Genomic DNA, 24,823 nt, shown 5'->3' with positions numbered 1-24,823 from the left:
AAAAAATGACTTTTGCTGGATGCTGGTCTTAATCCAACCAGCAATCAGATATGCTCTGGCAAATCTTGTGTGGCTGTTTTAGCAGGAAAAAGTCATATAGTACAAAAGACAAAATACAGCGTAGGGCTGACGCACGTGGAAAGTTGAAAACCCTGTTTAAAACTGCATTATAAAAAGCTTTTGCTGACATTGAGATAATGTACACATGATACCTTTCACATAGAACACACGTTTTGTAAAGTCCTAGTAACTTGTTAGTTATTGCTTTATTGCCTACAAATTCATTATTCTGCTATTTTTCCTCTTGCCAGTTGAAATGTCCATTTTAGCCTAATACAATTTTGGGAAAAACATAAAATGGAAACAGAGCTGAATGACTTGGCTTACTCATTAAATATGCCACTCTTGCTGAGGGAATATGGAATTCATAATGTGCTACGTTTGGTATAATATGCTGTAACTCAACCTTTTTAAATTGCACTGGGCTGAAACTTCATAGACTGGTTTGAACTTTTCAGCCTTCATGGATTTTTTTTTAAGCAGGGGGGGAAAAGGCCTTAATCTCTTACATCATTAAACCTTTTTGAGCGCAACAGCATTTGGACATTTTTTTCCATTTGTTAGATGTTTGGTAACACCTTAAATAGATTTCATTTGAAAACAAAAATACCTGCTGTAGGTGATTGTGTAGTGAGGACCGGCCTGTTTATTTTATTTTACAAATATTGGAAACAGCCAGCCTATTTAACCACTGGCATCAGCTTCTAAGTCATTTCAGCTGGGCTTTTTTCATGAGATTGCTTTGCTAGGCATCAGTATATCTTACTCAATAGTCTATGTAGAGCATGGTCAGAGGCTAGCAACTCTTGGGCTTGAGAATAGCATGAAGCCTTCTCATAGAAGAACAGCATGGCATAGCTGTTGCTTGCCCCTAGGCCTACTCTAGATTCACTTGGACAGCCCCCCTGAGCCTGCCCATGTGGATCTGCTTATAGGACTGGGGCCTTAATCAGAAAAACAGGAGAAACAAGTGCTACTAATGCCATGCCTCCCCTGAATGGCAACCAATTCAAGCCCCAACCATGTCCCTACTTCTGTAGAACTGATTAGTTCACTTGCATTTCACTTTTATGGGGCAGGGTGTCTATATCCACATATGTTAGCCTGTTTGTATCTGTTGGATGAAAAGGTGTCTTCTGGAGGACACAGCTAATATTTATACTCATTTACTAAGATTTGTTTTGGGGGTATTTTTTGCCTTGCTTATTTTATTTTATTTTTCTCATTTTCAGACATTTCTATATTTCCAGATGATTTTAAACAGTTCTAGCCACGGACCAGTGATGTTCATGTTCTCTCTGCTCTGGTCCTCTTGAGATAGCCAGTAGGAACATCGCTCAGTTTGTAAATAGCTGCAGACACCAGACATTGCTACTAGTTCACTGACTTACACATTTATCACCAAATCAGTGTACAGAAGACATTGAATAGTTCCATTTTTTAAGAGCAGAGATGGCATAACACTCATGCCCACAGCACCCTATTATGCTTGTCCATAGCTCAGATAGATTGTCATCCAGTTACTTCCCTGGCCTCTGGGGTACACATTGGCAACTACTGAGCAGACAATTCAGGGGCCTTTCGGTCTCCCCCGTCCTTGATCCCAAGTTGGATATGAGCCAGAAAGGACCAACTGGGACAAGGAGGGTGGCAATAGTAGTGCTACAGCAGGTAAGATTTTGGAGATGAATTCGTGGCAAAAAAGAGGAGGATTTGGAGAGGACCTTAACGTAAAGGGAGAATCCATTTTGAAGCACTTGGAGGAGAGAAAGGTGATCAGGAAGAGTCAACATGGATTCACCAAGGGCAAGTCATGCCTGACCAACCTGATTGCCTTCTATGATGAGATAACTGGCTCTGTGGATATGGGGAAAGCAGTGGACATGATATACCTTGACTTTAGCAAAGCTTTTGATACGGTCTCCCACAGTATTCTTGCCAGCAAGTTAAAAAAGTGTCGATTGGATGAATGGACTGTAAGGTGGTCAGAAACCTGGCTAGATTGCTGGGCTCAACGGGTAGTGATCAACGATTCAATGTCTAGTTGGCAGCTGGTATCCAGCAGAGTGCCCCAGGGGCCTGTCCTGGAGCCGGTTTTGTTCAACGTCTTCATTAATGATCTGGATGATGGGATGGATTGCAGCGTCAGGAAGTTCATGGATGACACTAAGCTGGAGGGAAAGATAGATACACTGGAGTGTAGGGATAGGGTCCACCTAGACAAATTGGAGGATTAGACAAAAAAAAAATTTGATGAGGTTCAACAAGGACAAGTGCAGAGTCCTGCACTTAGGACAGAAGAATCCCATGCACTGCTACAGGCTGGGGACCGACTAGCTAAGAGGCAGTTCTGCAGAAAAGGACCTGGGGATTACAGTGGATAAGAAGCTGGATATGAGTCAGCAGTGTGCCCTTGTTGCCAAGAAAGCTAGAGGCATATTGAACTGCATTAGTAGGAGCATTGCCAGCAGATCAAGGAAAATGATTATTTCCCTCTATTCAGCACTGGTGAGGTCACATCTGGAGTACTGTGTCCAGTTTTGGGCTCCCCACTACAGAAAGGATGTGGACAAATTGGAGAGAGTCCAGCAGAGGGCAACAAAAATGATTAGGGGGCTGGGGCACATGACTTATGAGGAGAAGCTGAAGGAACTGGGCTTATTTAGTCTGCAGAAGAGAAGAGTGAGGGGGGATTTGATAGCAGCCTTCAACTACCTGAAGGGAGGTTCCAAAGAGGATGGAGCTAGCTGTTCTCAGTGGTGGCAGATGACAGAACAAGGAGCAATGGTCTCAAGTTGCAGTGCGGGAGGTTTAGGTTGGATATTAGGAAAAACTTTTTCACTAGGAGGGTGGTGAAGTGTTGGAATGTGTTACCTAGGGAGGTGATTGAATCGCCTTCCTTTGAGGTTTTTAAGGTCAGGCTTGACAAAGCCCTGGCTGGGATGATTTAGTTGGGGTTGGTCCTGCTTTGAGCAGGGGGTTGGACTAGATACCTCCTGAGGACTCTTCCAACCCTAGTCTTCTATGATTCTAAGAAAAGGAGATGAAGGCATCAAAGATGACACCAGAAATACTGGTCTGGGTGATGGGGAGGATGGCATCAATGATGTAAGAGAAAGACAAGTAGAGATAGTTTGGGAGGCAGAATAGTGATTTTGTCTCAGCAACAGTGAGCTCACATTTTATATATATGTGTACGTGAATATAAACAGGGGGAGGGAGAAAGAGGCTAAAAAAGATCGAAGGTGGATTCAGGGAGGACAAAATCAGCAGTGTCAAAGGCAGAAGATAGAAAAGAGTTAGGAAAAACAAGAGGCCATTGGATTTTGTAATGGAGAAAAGGCAGTCATATGAGGGGAAGCAGACTGTCAACTTACAAAAGGTGGAGGAAAATAGGGACCAAAATAGAACAGAAATAAGTGGGACAGGGGCGTCAAAAGGACTGGAGACAGGATTACAACTGATTGGAAGGAGCTGCGGACTAGACATGTGAAAGCCAAAGAAAGATGTTTTATTTTCTACTTGCAGTATGTTGTAATTGCAAGTGCCATGGCAGAATGTCAGAGAGAGATTTGTTAACAATTCACCCCATTTTTCATGTTTCACTTTGCTGGGTATCCCAACCAGACTGTTAAATTCAAAACATCAATGATCTGTTTTGTATTTTGTGTAGATTACACACTTGTACCAACATATACTGTGTATGTTTGAACTGCCAAGTATCCTTAGGGATCTTAAAGCAAACAATCCCTTTGAGCTCTTTAATAGGTTCATACAAGGTCATGTGTCATTGACTTAAAATCTGTTTTGAGCATTTGATTAAAGAAAACCTCACTCTGGAATTTAAAAAAATAAATTAATTTTCACTCCTAAAACTTCTGAAGGGTTTTTAAGAACGTTTGCTGTTTGATGAATACAGCTATTGAGAGTCTTGGCTGCATCCAGTCTCTTGTAAAAGGAATTTTGTATCTTGTCTCTTGTCGGCCATTTCCTCTTTGTTCTAATTGAGATAGGCATGTACAGCCATTGTGCTGTCTAGTGTGAAACTGCTCCTGCCCCTAACTGTTGCCCAAGGAGATAGTAGCTTGGGAAAATATTTCAGTGATTTGCAAGAAATTTTGTTTTGCTAAAACCAATGTGCATCTCTACAATCTATAAAAGTGACTGTGTTTGCATAACCTCATTGTCAGTCCATATTACAATAAATTCAAAAAGCCAGTAGGCTAGAAAATGATAGTTTTAATAGGGCATACCCAGCTAAAAGGAGAATAGAGCCCTAAAAATAGATGTGTATATACTGTATGTATATATTATGCTGGATATAAAGTAGAAAAATGAGTCTCTACTTCTCCTCGAAACATACTTTCAATAACCTTTGTCCTCACCATTGTATTTAATTATGGTTTGCTCTGGACTGGGTACAGCAGATTGTAAGGGCATGGATTTTACTATATATGGGTGTTGCTGTACACAAAGCAGGGTAGATCAAAAAGCACACTAGGGAGCTTTTACAATGCATCAGCAGTGTTCACATGGACACTTAGTGCATGGCACACAGGCATGGGGTAAATTCACAGCCTTGATTGCCATGAACTAAGTGTTCATGGAGACAAGCCCTAAGGCTTAACCTCAGACACAGCCCCTCTCCATATGCACACAACCTAATAATAAATAAGCATAAATTCTTTTGGTAGGAAAAAAATCAGTGCCGACATTACAGTGTATTATCCATGATCCTATTGAACTTTATGATTATCTAATAATGTCTTCTTGTTAACATAGCTAGAATCTCAGAGTTTACACCAGAGTGAGATCAATCTGAACAAGGCCCAATGAATCTATTTCTAGCAACTAATTACCAGCACAAATTAGCCACCTATGCTGCATTTTTCCTTTTCCTTAATCCATTCCCTCCTAAACAAACAGCAATGTCCCTATTTTCAAGGTAATTAAAATATTTTCTTTTTAAAAAGGTGATCAGCATCCTTAAGGGAAGTAAAAGGTTAGTTTAGCTTCTTTTAACTTCTCCTTGCACCTGAAAGAGTCAGTAAGCATATCTAAACAAAAACAGGTCATACCTCATTATAATCACTTTAGTGTTGACTTCAAGCAGTGCAAATGAGCTGATATAAATATGCAAAGTACTATCATTCATGTTCTTACTACCTGCAAACACTAAAACAATTAAGAGCGCGATGCTACAGGGAACAATTGAGGTAAAAGAGCTTTTATGTGACACACCACATAAAATACAAATTTTTTGGTACTCATTTCTCCAGATTATTTTACTGCTTGGTATTGTGACATACTTTTTCATGTACTTGAGAAGACCTTAGTCATGGGACTAATCAGTGATAATTAACTGTCAGCAAAATGTAAACCTCCTGGGTTCAGTCAAGAAGCATGAAAACACACACAGGGGTTTTTGGGAGGAGGTGTTTCAGGCAGGGGGATTTTTGGTTTTTGTCCTTGATGGGTTACAATGGGAATCTGGTGTATGTAGTTTTATCAGAAAACAGAACATTTGGGTAGTTGAAATACTAGTCAATTTTCTGAGGCAAGAAACCATCTTTACAAGGTATAAAATAGTAGGAGTTCTCTTAAAAATAATAAAACCAAGCAACGAGGGCTTGATCTTGCAAACATGACTAGGCTTCATTCTTACCTACTATGTTTAAAGCTTCCTCACAGAAGCATGAGGTCCAGTTGTAGTGGTTTGTAGGATCAGGGAGCCTGACATAATGCTTTTCAATTTCAAATGCTGTGCATTATTAACTAAATCTAAGCACTTCTGTGAGGCAGGTGTGACAGTCTGTAACCTTATGTTCATCCTTTTTACAAGACTATGATAAATTTTGTACCTCTCTCCTCTCTTTCTCTCTGCCCACGACATCCACAACACCTGAAGGACAAGAAAAGAAACACTGGACCGGGGGGAGGGGTCCTGGATGAAAGGCATCCACCCAGTAAGACCGCAAAATCATTTGTGAGAGAGACATTTTGCTTTGAATTCATTTAGCTTGTTAAGTTAGTTCTTAATCGCATTTTACCTTTTATTTTCTTGTAACCAAATTCTCACTTTTATGCCTCATTACTTGTAATCACTTAAAAGCAATCTTTCTGTAGTTAATAAACTTATTTTATTGTTTTATCTATGCCAGTGTGTTTGGATTAAAGTGTTTTGGGAACTCCATTTGAGATAAGGTTTGTGCATTTCGTTTTCTTACAAACTTAGATGCTTCTCACCACAGGGTGGCTGGTTACTTTTCAGTCAGGCTCTCCCTTTGATCAGAGTTTCAGTCATTTGGTGGTGGTGGTGGTGGTGTCTGTAGATGTAGGTAGAAAAAAGAGAACATGGCAAAATGTCTCTCCTTTTATCATGTCCTTTAATTCCTCTTGACTTCCCCGCTACCCCTTCAGGGTCAGGTGAGCATTACTTCATCGCAGTCCCAAACTGACCAAAGGAACTGGGGTGGCTCCCTTGAGGGGCTAACAGATTCTTTTGTTGCTGCCTAAGCCGGCGTCCATTGTTCCTGTGAGGCTGAGCTGGGTTTGTCCCATCCATGCCCTGACGAGGTGTGAACTGCCTCTCTGTTCTTGGAGAGTTTTTGCCTGGGCTTGCTGTAAGCCATGAGGATACATTTTCATCCTCAGAACTATATACATGTAATTATAACCTATAACCATACTATAACATTACTGTAACAATTACAATAACATCACTATAACAACCATGCTCAGTGCATTATGAGCCTTTCGAAGACACCCAACATGACAAACTTTGCACTGGATACCACACAATCATTTTATAAAGATGAACATGGGGGTGTAGGGTGTCCCCCTGAGGTACAGAGCATCACACCATGATGACCTATAAAAAAGTAGGTTGTATTCCCTGTGGAGCCTGACACTACATCTCTTTAACTGTTTGTGAATCATCCATGCAAGACATTCCTTTCTCCCAGGATAAGTGTGGTGTCTCTGCAGTGATTCCCATCCATGTTGGCCTCTGAAGTAAGAGGTCACATCCTCGACTGAAACTCACATCTCTTGCATGGAAGTACTGAATTCTACCACCAGCCAGCCTGTTAGCTCAGCCCACTTAATTTACTTCAGGCTGGATCTTGGCACACAATTTCTCAGTCCAGATGCAATTATTTTTTGAAGGAAAATGCCCACAATTTTGCTTAGCCTGGAAACCTGAAAGTTCAAAAGGGTAAAAAAGCATTTCACACCATAAATAAACTATTAAATGTATTTGAAAACAAAGTTTGTAATTACCCTTGACATTTCAGAGCCTAGATGTAGGTGCCCATTATGCTCAAAAGGTGAGATCATTTATGTCACTGGTACTATGGGAACCTTATGTAAAGGACGGCATACTTGTTTCTAACCTACTTTAATGCTGTTTTAACAATCTGGAGAACACATGAGTGTGTGTGTGTGTGTGTGTATAATATATATATATATATATATATATATAAAATACTCAAAATATTTATTTTGTTGAGACTGCAGTGTGTGTTGTGAGTGCTCGGGATCTGGCACTTTGACACTTCCTTCCACACTGTCCATCTTAAATATGAAGTCATTTCATCAATAAGACATCCTTCCCCATCAACAGGACACAGCACACGGGAATGGAAGTACCATGTTATTTTCCTGTGTGAAAGCATCAGAGGCCTATTCACCTTTCAGTGGATGTTAGCCTCGGTTCAACTATCAAGTTACTTCTTCATGTCTGCACAAAGCTGCAGCTCCTGATTTTTCATAGCATCTCCAGGTCTGTGTGAATCAACACGACACCAAAGCTCAACTTCCATAATCTCCTGAATCCTGAGGCCCAGTGTTCACATTATGCAAGCCTAAGAAAATGCTAAGGACCTGAGTTCACCCAAAAGTCCTTGACTGTAAAGAGTGAGTACAATCTACAGGAGTAAGCTCTAATTGTTCCATTGGGACATAACAGGCTAAACTCCATTCAGACATAACAGGCTAAATCTAAAATCAAACAATTGACAATGTTTATAAGGTCCTACACATCTATAAAACACTATGCTCCCTCTGCTGGCTCAGCAGATGCAGGGAGTATGGGGAATTTTCCTATTACTCTGCTGATATCAGTGTGGTGATGCTGGTTCATAAGCAAAGGATAAAGCATCATGTAAATTTCAAGCTAGAATTTCACATTGAAAAATCCAAAATAACATTTGCCAAAGTAATGGGCCAAAACAAGTAGGAGCATAAAAATCTTCTCAAGTGTACAGAGGATACTGCCGACAGTAGAGTAAAAGAAATATATTAACTAAATGCAATTTGTGACCCTTAAAGGATCTAAGCACCACAGCATGAATTAAGGAGAGAATTACAACATTTAATGCTATTGCAACAGCAAAATACTGGCTAGGCTGTATTCTTGTACATTTAAGAATCAAGATTAATACAGAGTTGACATCTGAATAGTGGCCAGTATTATTGGCATAGCAAATATATAAATACTGCATACACATGACGTGGTTACTGTTATCTGAAACCTCAATATTACATTAACTCATTTGTAAAGAAGAGCAAAATAAATTCTGGTTCACTAACACACACATGCCGTAGATCATGAGAAGTGAAATGATGACAAATGTTTTTCTCTTACCACAAAATGCAATCCATCCAGCCAAGAGAGATTGTGCAGTTTAATACAGATAATGTAGAACATTTGGAACACTTTAATTAACAATCATAGCTATTCAAGAAAGACTTTCTATAAAGAAAGCAATAATGTAACTCCAGGAACATTATTATATATATAGCCCAGCACTGTGTAGCCATTTGTCTAATTTCTACCCAGATTTACACTTATGTTAACTTCTTTGACTTCAGCAAGGCTATGCTTGATTTACACAGATCAGAATCAGGCCGTCTGTCTTTAAAAGTATTTATCGAAATAAAGTTAATTTCCTGAATGCCCAGTACACTGTATTTTAATAGGTTTTATAATGGTGAGTTTATAGGGCTGTTTTCAAAATTCAAAACAGCAAAATATGCATGTTAAGAAAACTTTTTGTTAAAAATCTAATACTTGGACAAATTTAATGCTGAGGTAAGTTGGTGCAGCACTCAGTGAAGTTAGTTGGGCTGTATAGGATGTGATTTGATCCTTTTACATTCATTTTTGAACCATTACATTGGGTCATTTTGTTTACTACTTAAAGTCTGATCTTAAATATCCCATTCATACTCTAGAATATATGGGGCATGTAAAATGTATGAGTCCTACACATCCAACATATTCCTCTTTTTTCTTCTCTGTATATGTCAGACTCTTTCAGGATTTTCCTAGGAACCTGTGAGACTATATAATGCTCCAGTTCATTGTCTCATTGCAAGTTTTATTATCCAAAGCATAGCATATGACAGGTTGTGCATCTGTCATAATTTGGCAACCTGATTGTAAATTTGACCAGTACAATGTGGACTTGTACAATATTATGCTGAGAAGCATCAACTCTACAAACTAAAGTTTTCCATGAGCTGGAGAAGCAGACTATTAAGTAACAGAGGCTGAGTGACTTTCTGTTGTCAATTACGCATGTGCGGCATTATTGACTTCAGAGGGGGTGTTGCCTGCTTATAACACAGCACAATTTTACCCTCCATGGCCAGTGATAGAATTGTCTTTGTCTTCAGTCTGCCGTGCACAATCAAACTTGTTCTTTAGACAAAGAGCTCAGTCGGACATGTGGGGGAAGGAAATATCTAGTTAGGAAAATATGTATCATTAGCTGAAACAGGATGCCATGAGTTTCGAGAGGCACCAAGATCAGCATCCACATTGTTCCAGGAAAGAGATCTTACCAGTCTCTGGCTGTATTAGGGAGTTGATAAATATTTTCTATTCAGTCATAGGACGGTCACAGTTTGAGTTTTGTGTTCAGGTCTCAGTTGCACGATACTGAATGGAACCTGTTAAACTGGACAGGTACAGTTAAACTGACTGTAAAGGCCATACAACCATGAAAGGGTTAGAGAGCATATTCTATATGGGGGAGATTGAAGTAACTAGATTCATTCAGTTTAGCTGAGAGATGACAAAACTGGGACATAACATACTCTAAATATCTAATATACTAGAAAAAAAGCTGGGGAAGAATTATTCTTGGTAGTTAGAAGAAACAAGGTAAATAGTAATGGCCTCTAAAAGCCTCAAAAGGAAAGCCTCAAAAGGAAAAATTCTTGATATTTGGAATATTTTCAAACAGGGTATCCATCCAATAATGGAATAGTCCACCAGCAGTGGGTGCAAGGAGAGAAGGGGAAAGATGTCCTTGGAAAATACATTGCATAGACACTTGAGAAACACTCTCCTGCTGCCAATAATACACAATTCTCTTTCCATAGGAACTTGCTCAGCCCAAGTACAGGATATTGGGACTCCCACAGTTCTAAGTATCCTATCTGTACCAGACTCTGGGTGCTCATGGCTGAGAAGATACTTGTCTTTCTCTCTCCTGCCTCCCTCCTTTAAGGAAACAAGTTTGCTAAAAAGTGTTTATGAACAGCAATGTTTTACACAGAGAGATGTGCCAGATTCAAAATATCCACTGCTTGCAGGCACTGTCAGTCATGTCGGGCTACATTATATAACACTGCGTAACAATGTAACCAGACAAGATGGATCATAGTAATGATGGGTCAGCTATGAAATCCTAAAGCAAAAACCTCTGCAGATGTTTGAAAATAGTGTTAGTAGAAGCTCCCTGGGTTTTAATTTCCTATGCATTTCCAACTCAGAAAAAAAGAATTGAATATTTATACATTTTTTTCTGCTGAAGAGATGCCTGTTACTGTGAAAATTTTGAATTTCCTGTTGCGTTTTCAAGGAGGAAGAAATCCAGGGAGATGGCTTTGGGAGTGGCACATCTCTCGTTGAATTCATATTCTGCATGAGGAAAACATACACAGCCATGTTAGAGCCCCAAATGTTATCTTCAGTGGGGCAAAGCAGTTGTATGAATTGGGGCCATATTTTTATTTAGTGTCCTCATGAAAAGTTCCAGAGCTCCTTCCTGAATTACCAAGGTTCAGCCCTGGCATGACTGCAGCACAGATCGTCATTGCAAATGGGTCTGTATTTGCCTGTTTGCAGTTCTATAACAAACTTTCCTTCTAAATCAGGAATATCATAGTCAGGCTGAATTTATTTGCAAAGTCAATTCTCACTTCATTAAAAAATCTTTCCTATTACTCTAAACGTAGGGACCCATCAAGCATGCTTAACTTGGTCTGACTAAAATGTCCTTATGTTACCTCAATGGGAAGTTGTGAAACTTCATTAATCTTTGCAAAGCACTTTGATATCCTCAGATGAAAGTCAGAGTCAGAAGGAGGTTTGTGGTTAAGGCACTGGACTGGAACTCAGGAGATCTGGCTCTGCCACAGATTCCCTGTGAGACCTTGAGCAAGTCATATAATCTCACTCTGCTTTTATGCTGTGGCTGAGAAATGAGGATAATAATGTTTCTGCACTTCCCAGTGGTGATGGGAGGATAAATTCACTCTTGCTCATGAGGTGCTCAGATCCATGGGCAATAGGAGCCACCCACAGTAAGTATCTAGATAAGTATAGAAGTGCCCTAAGAAAGTAGTAAAGCAAAATATATTGTTACACAGAGATGCCCTGCCTTAACAAAAGGCTCCCTGTGATGGGGCTTGGCCTCACACGTGTAAAAAGGGTTAACCTCAGCAGGGAGCAGTCCTCCAACTGACTCCTCCAAGTGGTCTAGAGAGGCTGTAAGGAGCAGCCAATCCGGCCCAGCAGGCTTAGATAAGAGGAGCTGCAGGGCAGAGCCAACATCAGTTGTTGTTGGGAGCTCTGTGAGTGAGGATTGGGTCTCTAATAGGCTGAGAGAACTGCGGCACCTTGGACAGAGCTACTGCTGGCAGGGACCAGGGGAACAAGAGGGAGCTCCTGGTTGGCTGCTGGGACTGAGTTGCATGCCCTAAGGAAGAGAGAAAACGGTGCTGGGGCCAGGACCGGCCTTACATAGGGGTGAACTGGGTGAAAGCCCAGGGTGCCATTATTAATGGGGCACCTCCGGAGCATGGCTGTCCCTTCCCCTGCTGCTCTGCTGACATCTGCAGCCCTGCTGCTCTGCCCCCTGCCTTGGAGATGCTCCTGGCCAACTGCTCCTTGGAGCTTCCCGTTTGCTGTACGGAGGGGGTGGGGGGAAGGAGGGGTGCTGATGTCAGGGTGTCCCCTGCCTCTCCCCCATGTATCCCATCTCCACAGAGCGGGGTGCATGTGTGCGTGCATGTGAGGACAGGGCTCACCAAGAGATGGACGGAGCTGCTGGGGGCTGCTGCTGTGTCTGAAGGAACTTTCCTTCAGGCTGGTGAGTGCTGCTCTCTTAAAGGGTCTCTCTCACACTCCCCCAGCTCTCACAGTCCCCCAGCTCACACACGCTGTCTCTTTCACACTCACCCCCCAACACATACTTATGTTACTGTTGTTACGTGTTGGTACTTCCTGCAATGCATATATGTTGGGGGTAATTTTATTCTTTCAAAGTGCTGTTATCTTAGTTTTTTGACTGGTCTGTGCATTCCCAAATTTTATTTCTCTCTCATGCTTACATTTAATTCTTTGATTAGTGAGTTCTAAAATTCCTAACCTGTCCTGACTGGAGTAATTATCATTATTACTTTTATTATCATATTGTGCTTTGTCATTCATTATTTCAAATGGTACAATCAAATAATAGTATCCTTCTAGAATGTAACTTTAGCTTGTACTAACCTTAGCAGTGCCAGGTTAAAAAACATTAGCTAAACACATAACTTTAGATGCTGGACAAATGAAGGTTGCTTATTTTCAAATTGTATTTTTAGTTATGTCTGTTAAAATAACTTAAAATTCCCATGAAAATCGATGCAGTTCCAACTACGGTACCAATAGCAATGATGGAGTCCAATGTTAGGGAGTCACGTACATGATTGTGATTGGTAAACATAAATGCCAAAATAATTGGAAAAATAAATTCTCTTTCTTAATAAAAGAGGGGGAAAATGTCATTACATATGTTTCAACTATTTGTCAGTGAAAAACAATTGACTAAAATAGAGTGGATAATGGCAGTAACACAGATTTTCAGCAGATTTTATTTATTTTATGTATCTCTGATAAAGATAGTGTACAGAGTATCAAACGTGTGTTTCTGATATCTGTGTTGAAGCTCTAGAAATGATACCTCGAGGCTTGGGATTGGGAATATTTTGCTGTATTCTCTCCTGATTGTTCTAAATTTACATATAAACTTTAAATGTGGCTTTAATTGGAGTTTGTATATATTTTTTCTTTCTTTATATAACAATTAGAAACAGTACTCCTGTCAGCCAATTCCTAAGTTGTTATCGCAAAAAACTTAGAGTTTTCAGGTGCCTCAGTAGTCCCTGGAATCATGGTTAAAGTTTCCTCCCCCCCAACCCCCTGCAAATCTGAAATGATGCCCTGGGTGAGCCAGGAGGGCCATGGGCTCTGGCAAGATGCAGCTCCCATGTGACAGCATGAAGCCCGCTTTGAGCCACATGGCGAGCATCAGGCACCACAAGCCACAGCAGCAGCGCAGAAAGGTGGCAATACACCTTATACCAGACCCCTCTTACTTCTGCGCTGCTGCTGGTGGTGGCATTGCCTTCAGAGCTGGATGCCCAGCCAGCACCCACCAGTGTCAGGCTGCCCTGCCAGTGCCAGGGCTGAGTTCTAGCCTCTGGCATCTCTTTCAATACAAATTAGACACTGGGGGAGGCAGCAGGGCCCAGAGGTGAGGGGGTGGGGGTGAAAGCCCAGGGAGCCCATGGGGGCCAGGAGTGATGCAGGAAGGGAGCGCCAAAATACAAGTTCACCCAGGGTGCCATATTCCCTAAGGCTGGCCCTGGCTGGGGCCATGGGGAAGTGGACCAGGGAGATATAGCAGCAGATATTGGGAGACATAAAAGAGTCACAGAAAAAGGCTGCCATCTGTAGGGTCCCTGGCTTGGGATCTGGAGTAGTGGGCAGGCCACTGGGGAAGTGGCATGATTATTAGACTGAGGCACTAACCCCTGGAAGGGGGAAACAAGGATGGTGACATGACTGGAGGGCCGAGTCACGAAGAGGATGCTGCGGTTCCTGAGGCTGCGAGAGGGGCTGCAGGAGTTCAACAGAGACAGAGCGACGACGTGCAAACAGCGGACTGGAGGGCGTTGGTCTCAAGCTAATCACCACAGTGACCAGGAGGAGGTGCCAGACTGGCGGTGAGTGATGCGCCCTGTGACACTCCTACAAACACGGACCCGCTTAGCCTATGATAAATCCTAGGTAACGTGCTACAGAAAAAAGTGTTCATATTTAAATGAGTACTGCCCCAACCACAACTCAGAGAAGAGACCAATTTAGGCTTATCAGGGAGGAGCTGGAAAAGGCAATGCCGTTAGTCTTTAGCCATTTTGGTGACTGACACAGGCGCAGGAAGGTGAATATTATACCTTCCTGCACCTTTGAGGCTCTGGTGCTGAAACCATGCTGGGGATTCACCCCAAGGGAGAACAAATGGTGTTTCCAGAGCTGCACAACCTCATGGATCCTGAAGGGGTGCGGCATTAAACTCCTGTTGAAGTGCCATACGAATTCTGCAGGTGGAAACTTATAGAAGGAAGTGCTTATTTGCTACATTCCCCAGTGATGCTCACACCCCACAAGTGCCACCCACTTTGGGGGCTGTAGTATCACCCTGGCACAAGGGAGGTGGCAGCACTCTCCTCTCTGATGGATTATCCAGGGTTAACCTCAGCAGGGAGCAGTAGAGGTAAATCCTCCAAGAAGCCTAGAGAGGCTGCAATCTGGGCCCAGCATGCTCAGATAAGAGGATTTTCAGCGTACTTTGAGAAATGACTCTCAATCTTCTCGAAGAAAAGGGGTTGGACTGACAGTAAACAAAGATGGAGACTGGAATTGAACACAGATGCATCTATGCACTCCCGAATACGTGCAAAGCACTTTCACACTCACCTACTGGAGATTTGCAGAGGAAGTGGCTAATGGAACAGCATATGTAATTCAACGCTTTGTTAGGTTTCAGGAATTAAAAACAACCAGCAGGAGGAGGAAGACTCAGAATAATCAGCTCACTGTGAGCACAGCTGATGACAGAGTGAACAGCTCCTGTACTAGGATGCTAAGGATTGACGAAAGGTTAAAAGCATTGGAGAAAAGAAGTGTTATAAGATCTATTTAAAGCCTGTCCAAATGCTCTTTCAAGATCAGAGGCTTCAGGAGAGAGGGAAAAGTACTTTAAAGTGCTAATTGTCTTTTTTGCAGTGGGATTTTACAGGCAGTGAGTGCCTGCCAGGCCCTGAGGGTGCCGTGTATTGATGTACAACACGTGCATACCCCAGTCCTGTAGTGCAGGCTGATGCTGGAGACTGACTGGTCGTAGTAGCACAATTTCCTTATTGCCCCACATGTTTCTGGGCAGAGTAATGCATGTGACATACAAAAGTGGCGACTGAGCGAACTTGGTTATTACACCCTTGAAACTGAAATGGACATGAACTGTATAAATGTCTTCAGAAAAAAGAAGGGGGCTTGCAGCAGAACTTTTGCCAGTACAACTTTTGCCCTAGTGTAGACAGGGCCTGACCCTCATTACCACTGAATCTCCTTTAAACTACTCTGACAGTGTAAAGATGGGTGTTAATAAAATTAGGATGGAGCAGATGAAAAGTTGCCCTGATTTTAAGGCCTCTTTATACTGCTAGTGTGGTGTAAAGGGGGCCTCAGAGTAAATGAGAATCAAGTCCTAATGCTGCATAGTATATCTTAGGTACATTGTGGTTGATCTTTAACACTGTTCCTATTCCAAAGATTGCAGTGGAGTCACTCTGATTTACACTGATGTAAGTGAGAGAAGAATCAGGTCTACTACATACAAACTGGAACCATTCCAGACTATCAGGTAAACAACGGAGTTTGTTTAGTAGAGGTAATGGTCTCAGGTGTTAGATTTTGGACTTTTTCCTTCTTCCACCTAAGTCTAGCTAGTGTGCATGCCTGACAAGGGCATTCTTCTCTCCTTGAATTGAAACAAGATCATTTCTGGTCTGAGTAAGAATCACACAGTCTTATAGTGGTCCAGAATCTGGTGTGGCAAGTCTACCAGGAATTTTGATTCCAAGTGCATGCCATAGCTACCATGTGGTATCTGATCCTCATTGAGAGGCCTAAGAGATCTTGTTGAGACCTGACCTAATTTGGCCATTGAGGGGTCAGAGGCTTATGAATTTTTTTGAAAGGGGAATGTTGTGCCCTTACTAAAACTCAGCGGGGGTGTTTTGGTTGGCTAGCTCCCAGTACCGAAAGGGGAAGGGTCGATGGGAAATCAAGACCCTGAGACTGACAGTCCCCAGGAACAATGGTGAGAGGCCAGTGCTGCAGGTCAGCCTGATTGACAGGATGGGCAGGCTAATCAGGGAGTTAGGAGGCCAGGGGGGTCCTATCCTCCATGTGAGCTGGAATTGCCTGGGTCAGACAGAGTGGGGCCGAGCTAAGGAGACATCTGATCTGGGGAGCAGAGCTGTGCCAGCCAGAGGGGCAGAAGAGCAGCCCAGGAAGCAGGTCAGTGCTGGGAGCAGAGTTCAGAAGCAGCCAAGTGAACAGACCTGTCCTGGGAGGAGAGCTGCAGCAACCAGAGCCACAGGGGACAGAGAAGCAGCCCAGGGAGCTGGAGGCAGAGAAGCAGCAGTGCTGAGGCAGAGTAGAACTGGAGCTGGGGTTGGAGCAGTCCGGAGCTGAGTGCGGTGAGCAGCTGGGGAGAGTGAGGGGCAGTGGGCCCAGCACAGGGAGATGCCCCCAGCCAAGATGCCTTGCAGGCCAGACTTGGAGGGGGACTGTAACCCCGACGGCGCAGGGGTGACGCTTGGAAGAAGGGTCCTGCCACCTAGAGCCAGAGGGCGTGTCGCCACCGCCAGAGCAAGTGCCTGACCTGCAGTATCCCTGCAAGCACAGCCAGGGCCCGAGAAGGAGGCCTGGGACTTGTGAGGATCAGACAGAACTTCCCTTATATTCCGGAGATGCTGGTTGTGATGTCCCCGTGCCATGGAGCAGGGTGACGTTTTCCTTTAACCTTTCCCATTTTTTCCTTGTTTTGTTAAAAATTGATTGCTGTTTAATAAATTGTATTTGCTTTGAACTGTATGTAATGTTCAGTGGGTCAGGGAAGCATCAAGTGCAGAGAGAGCACCCTGGAGTGGGGACACCCTAGCCCCTGCCCTAAGTGACAACGACAAGGTTGGGGGTCAAGCCCCCCAGGAATTCTGGGCCCAGCCTTGTTGCAGTTATGAGGACTCTGCCACATGGGAGAGTGGAAGGGGAGTCCTCTCCGTCAGGCAGGGCTCTGGGTAAAGGAAGTGGGAGCGAGGACTCAGATCTTTTTGCTAGCCCATTTCACCAGGGTAGTGTATAAGCTAGGAAAGTTCCCCACAACAGCAGGGCCATTCCCCTGCTTACATATGCAGAATTTCACTTTTGTTTCTATGACCCCCAACAACTGACAGTATTACCATCACATTCAAATGTATTAGTCTTGTGTAACATGTCTGGTTACATGTTTGTCATACTCCTCGGCCCATATCATCACAAAATTACTTACTGGCTGCTTTGCCAACCAATAGGCACACATCATCCAGCCATGTGGGGAGCTGTACCTTTAAGAGGCTCTGGCAAGAGCTAGTTGGAAGCCATTATTATCTTATGCAGAGGCCCATGTTACACAGTCCTGATCAGTTAGAACTAAGACCTCTGTCAGACTCCTTGTTTCAAAGTGATCCCTGCGCACCACAGGCCATTCTCTCATATCCTCCGAAAAGTTTGGACAGGTTCTTGCCACCTTTACAACTTCCCAGGCTCTGCTTAGCCTAATAGGAAGTCAAAGTTAGCCTGGCATGATCAACCATTGAGCTGTCTGTCTAATCTCTCTGGTCTGTCTGTCTTCAGCATTACCAACTCTTGCAAATTTATCAGACAAAAATTTTGGTTTCTGCTGGAGTATGAGAAGCTGCAGCCTGCAGGCAATTTTCAGCCCTGCCATTGGGGAGAACCCTATCTCGTCCACCTTCTGAGGAAGAACAGCCAATCAGAGCTGTTGTAGGAGGCAGCCAGAGCTCTGTCCTTTCCATCAGAAAAACAGAGGAGATTATAGGTAGAAAAAGTGGGAGACAAAACAGCTTGATGCGGGAGGAGGAAGCAGAAAGTGTGCAGCAGTTCAAGGTGGCTCTGTTCCCTCCTCCCCCATCCTCCTGTGAGAAATGTATTGGCTTCTCTCTGTTCCCCCGCCTTCCCTTTCCAACTTTGCAACACTGGGCCTGTAATGATTTGGGGGTTTCTGATTCATGGTTGTTGAGATTTGGGGTTGGCAACCTGTGTATAGTATCTTGCCCATTACTGTATACCGCAAATAATATTTATCTCTGTATAATATTCTGGGCCTAATTCATCCACAAGGGCAGGAACTTTAATTTGCAGCTCCTGCTTCCACAGGAGCAGCTGCACTAAAATGAGGAGTTACCTCCAGGAGGTATTGCTGTTGCTGCCCTTTGCCAGGGGGTTTACAAGAGGCAAACAGCTGTAAAATCTACCCAGGGCTCCATAAGCAGCTTGCCTTGAGAGGCGGCTTGGCAGTGGTGCATTCCAGCCAACTTAGCCTCGTTCTCTTTCCTCTGCTCATCCAACCACTTGTGCTAAGCAATGAATGCACATACGACACCAGTCTGGTCACATCATTTTCTCATGAGTTGCCCCAACATACTGGGAAAAGGGCCAAGGAGACTTAAAAGGAGAAAAGAGAAAATGAAAAAAATTCCTGTGCCAAAAACCTCTTGGGAACTCAGTGTGCCAAAGCAAGCAACAGTGCTGGTGGCATAACTGGCAAGGTGGTTTAATGTCAGAAAGCCACCGTAAATGGTAAAATCCTTAATACTCAACTTTAAGTCAATTGGCAGCAGGTGCTGGGCATAATCACAAACAGCTTGGTTAGCTCTGCTGTCACTACTCTCGCTGCAGCTTACATAGGTTTATTAATGTAAAACTGCTGGGTTTTGCTGATGGTTTTCAGTCAGTCCCGCTCTCATTGAGACTAATGTTAACCTTTCTCTGGGATCAATTCAGTTTTAGAATGTGCCTGCTTGGACAAACCTAGCAAGCTCTGCAGCATTTAAGTGGTTACATCAGTGATGCACTAATCTCCAATGTATGCATTTGGCCTGGGGGCTTCATTTTTGTTACTATCTAGTGCAACAAGTCACTAGCAAATCAATAGTATGTCCCCCTGTACAAAGGTGGTTTTGCTGAAATGTCAGTAAATATTTCATTAAACGTTTCCATGCATGGAAGTGAAAAGTTTAATCTTTCAGCCAACAGCATTCTTCAAACACATGTAGTACTAAGCCATACAGTACACACATGTCTCCAAGCCAGCACGTTAGCAGCTACACTGGTGAAACCCACATGTAAATGGCTATGCATCTAGGTCCCAACTGAGCAAGTTACTTAAGTACATGCCTAATTTAACAACAATGGGACTACTCACTTAATTAAAGTTATGTATATGCTAAAGTACCTTGCTGAATCAAGGCCACAAAGTATAAATTTTAGTACAATAATTGTCTTCAGACAAAGGTAGCAAATTGCAAACATATTTTATCTTAAATAAAAAGAAAAGCCAACCTATTAAAAGTACTTTAGGATACAGACACTATAGTCAGAGAGAACATCCACATTCTAAGGGCCTGATCCTACAAAGTGCTGGTACCTCTTGAAACTTGAGCATCCTCCATGTGTATTGGCTTAAAAGGGAGCTGATGATCTCAGCACCTTGTAGGAGCTACTTGGCACCTTGCAGCCTCTTTGCGGGCACTTTGCTCCTCCCTAGGGCCTTAAGCTTCTATTTTCAATCACTTGCAACTCCCTCAAAAAATCCTCTTTGGGGATTAAATTCCCCAGACTTCTTTTGAGCTGAGAAGCAAATCTTTTTGGTGCATTTTAATTCAGATCTGTTTAGCTGGCTTCAAGTCATCCAAATATGGGGGAGGGGGGATTTTTTCCCTCTCCAACTCTGGGGGGTACGAGTGTCCATACACAAAATTTTAACTGTACAGTTGAGACCTATTTCACTCAACCAACCACCATCAAAAAGTCAATACTGCCAGAGACTGTTTCTTTCTTTACCTCCCACACAGATGTCCTGAGGCCTAAGATGAGCAATATTTTGCCCTGAAGTAAGTTCATTATCTTCTGACCCTTTGGGCTAGAAAATGGGATTTCATACCTTCGAAAAGGAGAGAGTCTCAGTTTTCCACTGAGTTACAGCACTTACTTTTAACCTTATATATCTAACTATGGTATTTCAAGGGTATATATTAGAAGCATTTACAAAATCAATGCCTGATCCAAAGGCCATTGAAGTCAATGGAAAGACTCCCGTTGACTTCATTTTAGATCAGACCCTTAGGTAGTCTCACAGTACATATGGTGGTATTTCTCTCCGCTCCCCAATGGACAGTAGAGTACAACTATAAATGTTCACTGCCATGCATGTGACTTATTGCAGCAAGGGATGGTGAAACTGTGCCCCAATAGAAGAATGGAGACCCGATCTTTGGCTGGGGTAAATCAGTGTAGCTCTGCTGAAGTTATTCCAATTTACTCCAGCTAATGATTGACCCTAGCAGGTAGTGCCATGTATTCAAGGGAAAAATTTGGCTCTACTATGTGTTGTGGGGTTTTTTGGCTATTTGAATTCACAAGTTTAATTTACATTCCACTGTAATAAAATGGGTATAATAAAATGTATAAGATTATTTATTAAAGAGAACAGGCTTTATTCTACTGATCCTTTGCTTTGATAGCGATCTGTGGCTGCATACAGTGTACTTAAACATACACGGATCTTTAGGTGTTAAGGTCAGAAGAACTCAAGATCTTCAGCTCCAAAAACACAGACTTTAACAAGCAAGCCAAAGCAACTTAGTTTAGCCAGTTAATAGAACTGATAAGCAGACGACAGCATCTGACATTCCATACTGTAGAAGGCAACTGTACGTATATTTATATACACATACACAAACCAGCAGCCAATATGTTCCCGTGTGTGAACTTCGTTATGGATTTATCTCCAGACTGAGCAGTGCAACCATTACAGACCTTGATCAACCCCAGTCTTCCTTAATTCCCACTGAACAGTGTGATTTATTATTTGAAAGCCTGGGTACCTGGCTCTAATTGGAGAAATGACTTACCACCCCTAGAAGTGAATGTTTCCATTCTAGTCTCATGGAGATTTTAGCATCAGAATTTTTGACATACTAAGCAGCTTTTTGACATACTAAGCAGATTCTGAGTACATTCATTTTCAAGAATATATATATGATAGACTGTAGATTCTGCCTCTGACTATAGTGTCTGTGGGTATGTACACACACACACACAAAAGACTGGAATTGGTGTGGTTACTAGCACTGCAACTAAGGGCACCACATTCATCAGCACTAACTCAGATTTTATTCCTTTTCAAATCAGTCTCACTGCATTATCTCTAACTCCAGCAGACAGTTTTCTCTAGTTGTTAGAGCAAAGCACTGGATGCCCAGGGGATCCTACAATCCAGTTCCAGCAGAACAGCTGTCTTACTGTGTGACTTGGAGCAAGACACTTGACCTCCTTGTACCTTGGCCAATCCAGCTAGGAAAGTGGCTAAAAGCTGGACCACTTTGAGAACCAGATGCTGCAGCTGAACTGTCCTGAGTAACGAGAATAAACCTGTTTTGCCACTGCCTCGCACAACATGTGGCTGCTGAATGGTTCTTCAGCAGCAGTTTCTGCAACCTTTCTTATTACACATACCTTCTTCCTGTGTCTAGCCAGTCCCCTATCACACTGAGTGCAAAGAGTGATTCTGTTCATTCTGACTTGCTTTTTTGCCCCATGGTACATTCTACAGGATGACTACGTAATATAAACACTTTAGCAAGGACTTTCAAAAACAGTCTAAAGTGATGCTCCTAAATTCATACACAGTCAATGGGAGCTCTGGGTGCTCAGCACTTTTGAAAAATGAATTTTGGTGCCTAAATATGGATTTAGGATCCTAACTATTGAAAACGTGTTATATTCCATGTGCCCATATTGCATATACTCACACAGGAATTATACAGCTGTGCAATAGACTTAGCATTTGCTCAAAGCTTTTGTAGGGAAGAGAGTATCTGCCAAGCACCAATGTCATCTAGGCCACAGAGCAGATATCAGCAACTATTATTATTTATTGTTGTTAAACATTCACATAATGCCAAACTTTACAGAGAATACAAAATATACTGTCCCGTCCCTAGAGAGTTTCTGATGTAAGGGCTGGATTCTTCTTCATACTGAGCAGTATCTGACCCTGTAAGTAGTCCCATTGACTTTCGTTGGACTACCCGGGGAGTAAGGTTGGCAAAATCAGAGCCTCAATCAGGCAAACCTGACATATGAAGGTGTCATAAATATAAAGGGAAGGGTAAACACCTTTAAAATCCCTCCTGGCCAGAGGAAAAATCCTTTTACCTGTAAAGGGTTAAAAAGCTAGGATAACCTCGCTGGCACCTGACCGAAATGAACAATGAGGAGACAAGATACTTTCAAAAGCTGGGAGGAGGCAGAAAAACAAAGGGTCTGAGTCTGTCTGTGTGATGCTTTTGCCAGGGACAGAACAGGAATGGAGTCTTAGAATTTAGTAAGTAATCTAGCTAGAAATGCGTTAGATTATGATTTCTTTAAATGGCTGAGAAATTAAGCTGTGCTGAATAGAATGGATATTCTTGTCTGTGTATGTTTTTGTAACTTAAGGTTTTGCCTAGAGGGATTCTCTGTGTTTTGAATCTAATTACCCTGTAAAGTATTTACCATCCTGATTTTACAGAGGTAATTCTTTTTTACTTTTTACTTCTATTAAAATCCTTCTTTCCAGAAACTGAATGCTTTTTCATTGTTCTTAAGATCCAAGGGTTTGAGTCTGTGGTCACCTCTGCAAACTGGTGAGGATTTTTACCAAACCTTCCCCAGGAAGTGGGGTGCAAGGGTTGGGAGGATTTTGGGGGGAAAGACGTTTCCAAACAACGCTTTCCTAATAAATAAACCCAGATAAACGTTTGGTGGTGGCAGTCCAAGGGCAAAAGGTAAAATAGTTTGTATCTTGGGGAAGTTTTAACCTAAGCTGGTAAAAGTAAGCTTAGGAGGTTTTCATGCAGGTCCTCACATCTGTACCCTAGAGTTCGGAGTGGGGAAGGAACCTTGACAGAAGGGAACAGGCAAAAGAGAGTGGTAGGGAAAGGAGGGATGAAGGTTAAACCAAAGAACAATAATGGGAGCCATATTGAACAGTATGTGAATTTTTAAAGTAGGCTAATCAGGGAGGAACAGAGAGCTGAGGGATGCAAGGTGGGGATGGGATGCAAGGTGATAGAGGAGGGATTGGGAGGAGAGTGAGGGTGCTGAATATACAGGGGGAGGGATGGATGCCTCAGACAGAACAAAGTGCAATAGCAATACTTGGTGACAGGACAGGGAAGGATAGTTAAGGGAAAAGAATGGAGCAGAATCATTTAGGCTCACATGACCACTCTGTAGAAAGCCATCCAAAATCCAGAGAGACAGACAGAGGAAGAGAATTGCAGAAGAAAAATCATTTTCTGTACCTGCTGAGTCAGAGAGGTCAGTCATGCTACCCACTGGAGGACACTGCAGATTTTATAAACCACTCAGGAGGTGAACAGAATGTCAAATTGAAGATAGGTAAAATTCATCCCTTCTGTTTTTAAAGACTCATTCTTTTTTCTTGGGGAATAGGAGAGTGGAGTTGACGGGGCCAGACTGTAGATCCATAGCCTTACACTGCTGGGCTTTTTTAAAGGATTAATACGTTAGATAACGGAACATGAATCTCAGGACAGACCTACCTTTCTATTATAGAATTATGATTATCACTAAAAGATTTTTATTAAACATACAAACTCCTTTGAAGTTAATTTTCATTTAAGATGTAGAAGCTCACCAGTGCCTTACATGTTACATGTATCAACGGAGTTGCATTTGGGTCATTGTGAGGGAGGGTTACCACTGATACCTAGATTTTACAATATGGAGTGCATTAGGATTGCAGAGATTGAGAGAGAAATTGTAAACTTGTCAAGTAGAATTTTTACTTCATGTCTGATTTACAAAAATGCCCACTGTGGAATGTTATAAGTGTGCACAGTGATCCCCAGACAGATGAGAAAAGAAGACCCTACCAAAAGGAATTTTTAGTAAAATTCAAACTCATGCAATAAGAGCAACAGTGTTCCAAGCACAAAAATGCAGAAGACACAAAGTCTCTCTTTCTGTCTCCTTGCTCAGGGATTGGTTTGGATATCAAATTTAGCAACTCCTGGTAACTTGCTACCCTCACAACTCCTTTTTTAATAAATTAGTAGTCCCTCGGTAATTACCCATTCATTTAAATTAAGTAGCCTGATGCTTTTCTTAAGTAGCTTTGTCACTGAAGTGTGTGGCAGCTTTTTTTATCTTGTAGAATTGGGAGCCTTGCCCTCAATATTTCTGCTAAAAATCCATATTTACTATGACCACCAGGGGGACCCTTTGCACTATGTCGCCTATACAACATGTAACTCTATTCTAAACCATAGGATACTGTAACAGATT

General features: G+C 42.4%; 1 protein-coding gene across 8 annotated transcripts in view; it reads right to left on the bottom strand.

Moving 5' to 3' along the window:
- CRB1 (crumbs cell polarity complex component 1) overlaps positions 1–24,823 on the bottom strand; it is a 163,124-nt gene that overhangs the window by 65,398 nt on the left and 72,903 nt on the right. The gene's annotated exons all lie outside the window — the stretch shown is intronic.

Source organism: Caretta caretta, chromosome 8 (genome assembly GCF_965140235.1).
Source record: "Caretta caretta isolate rCarCar2 chromosome 8, rCarCar1.hap1, whole genome shotgun sequence".
In the NCBI taxonomy this organism is placed as follows: domain Eukaryota; kingdom Metazoa; phylum Chordata; order Testudines; family Cheloniidae; genus Caretta; species Caretta caretta.
Note: the sequence above shows the minus strand (reverse complement) of the source record. Positions and strands in the feature narration are given on the sequence as shown.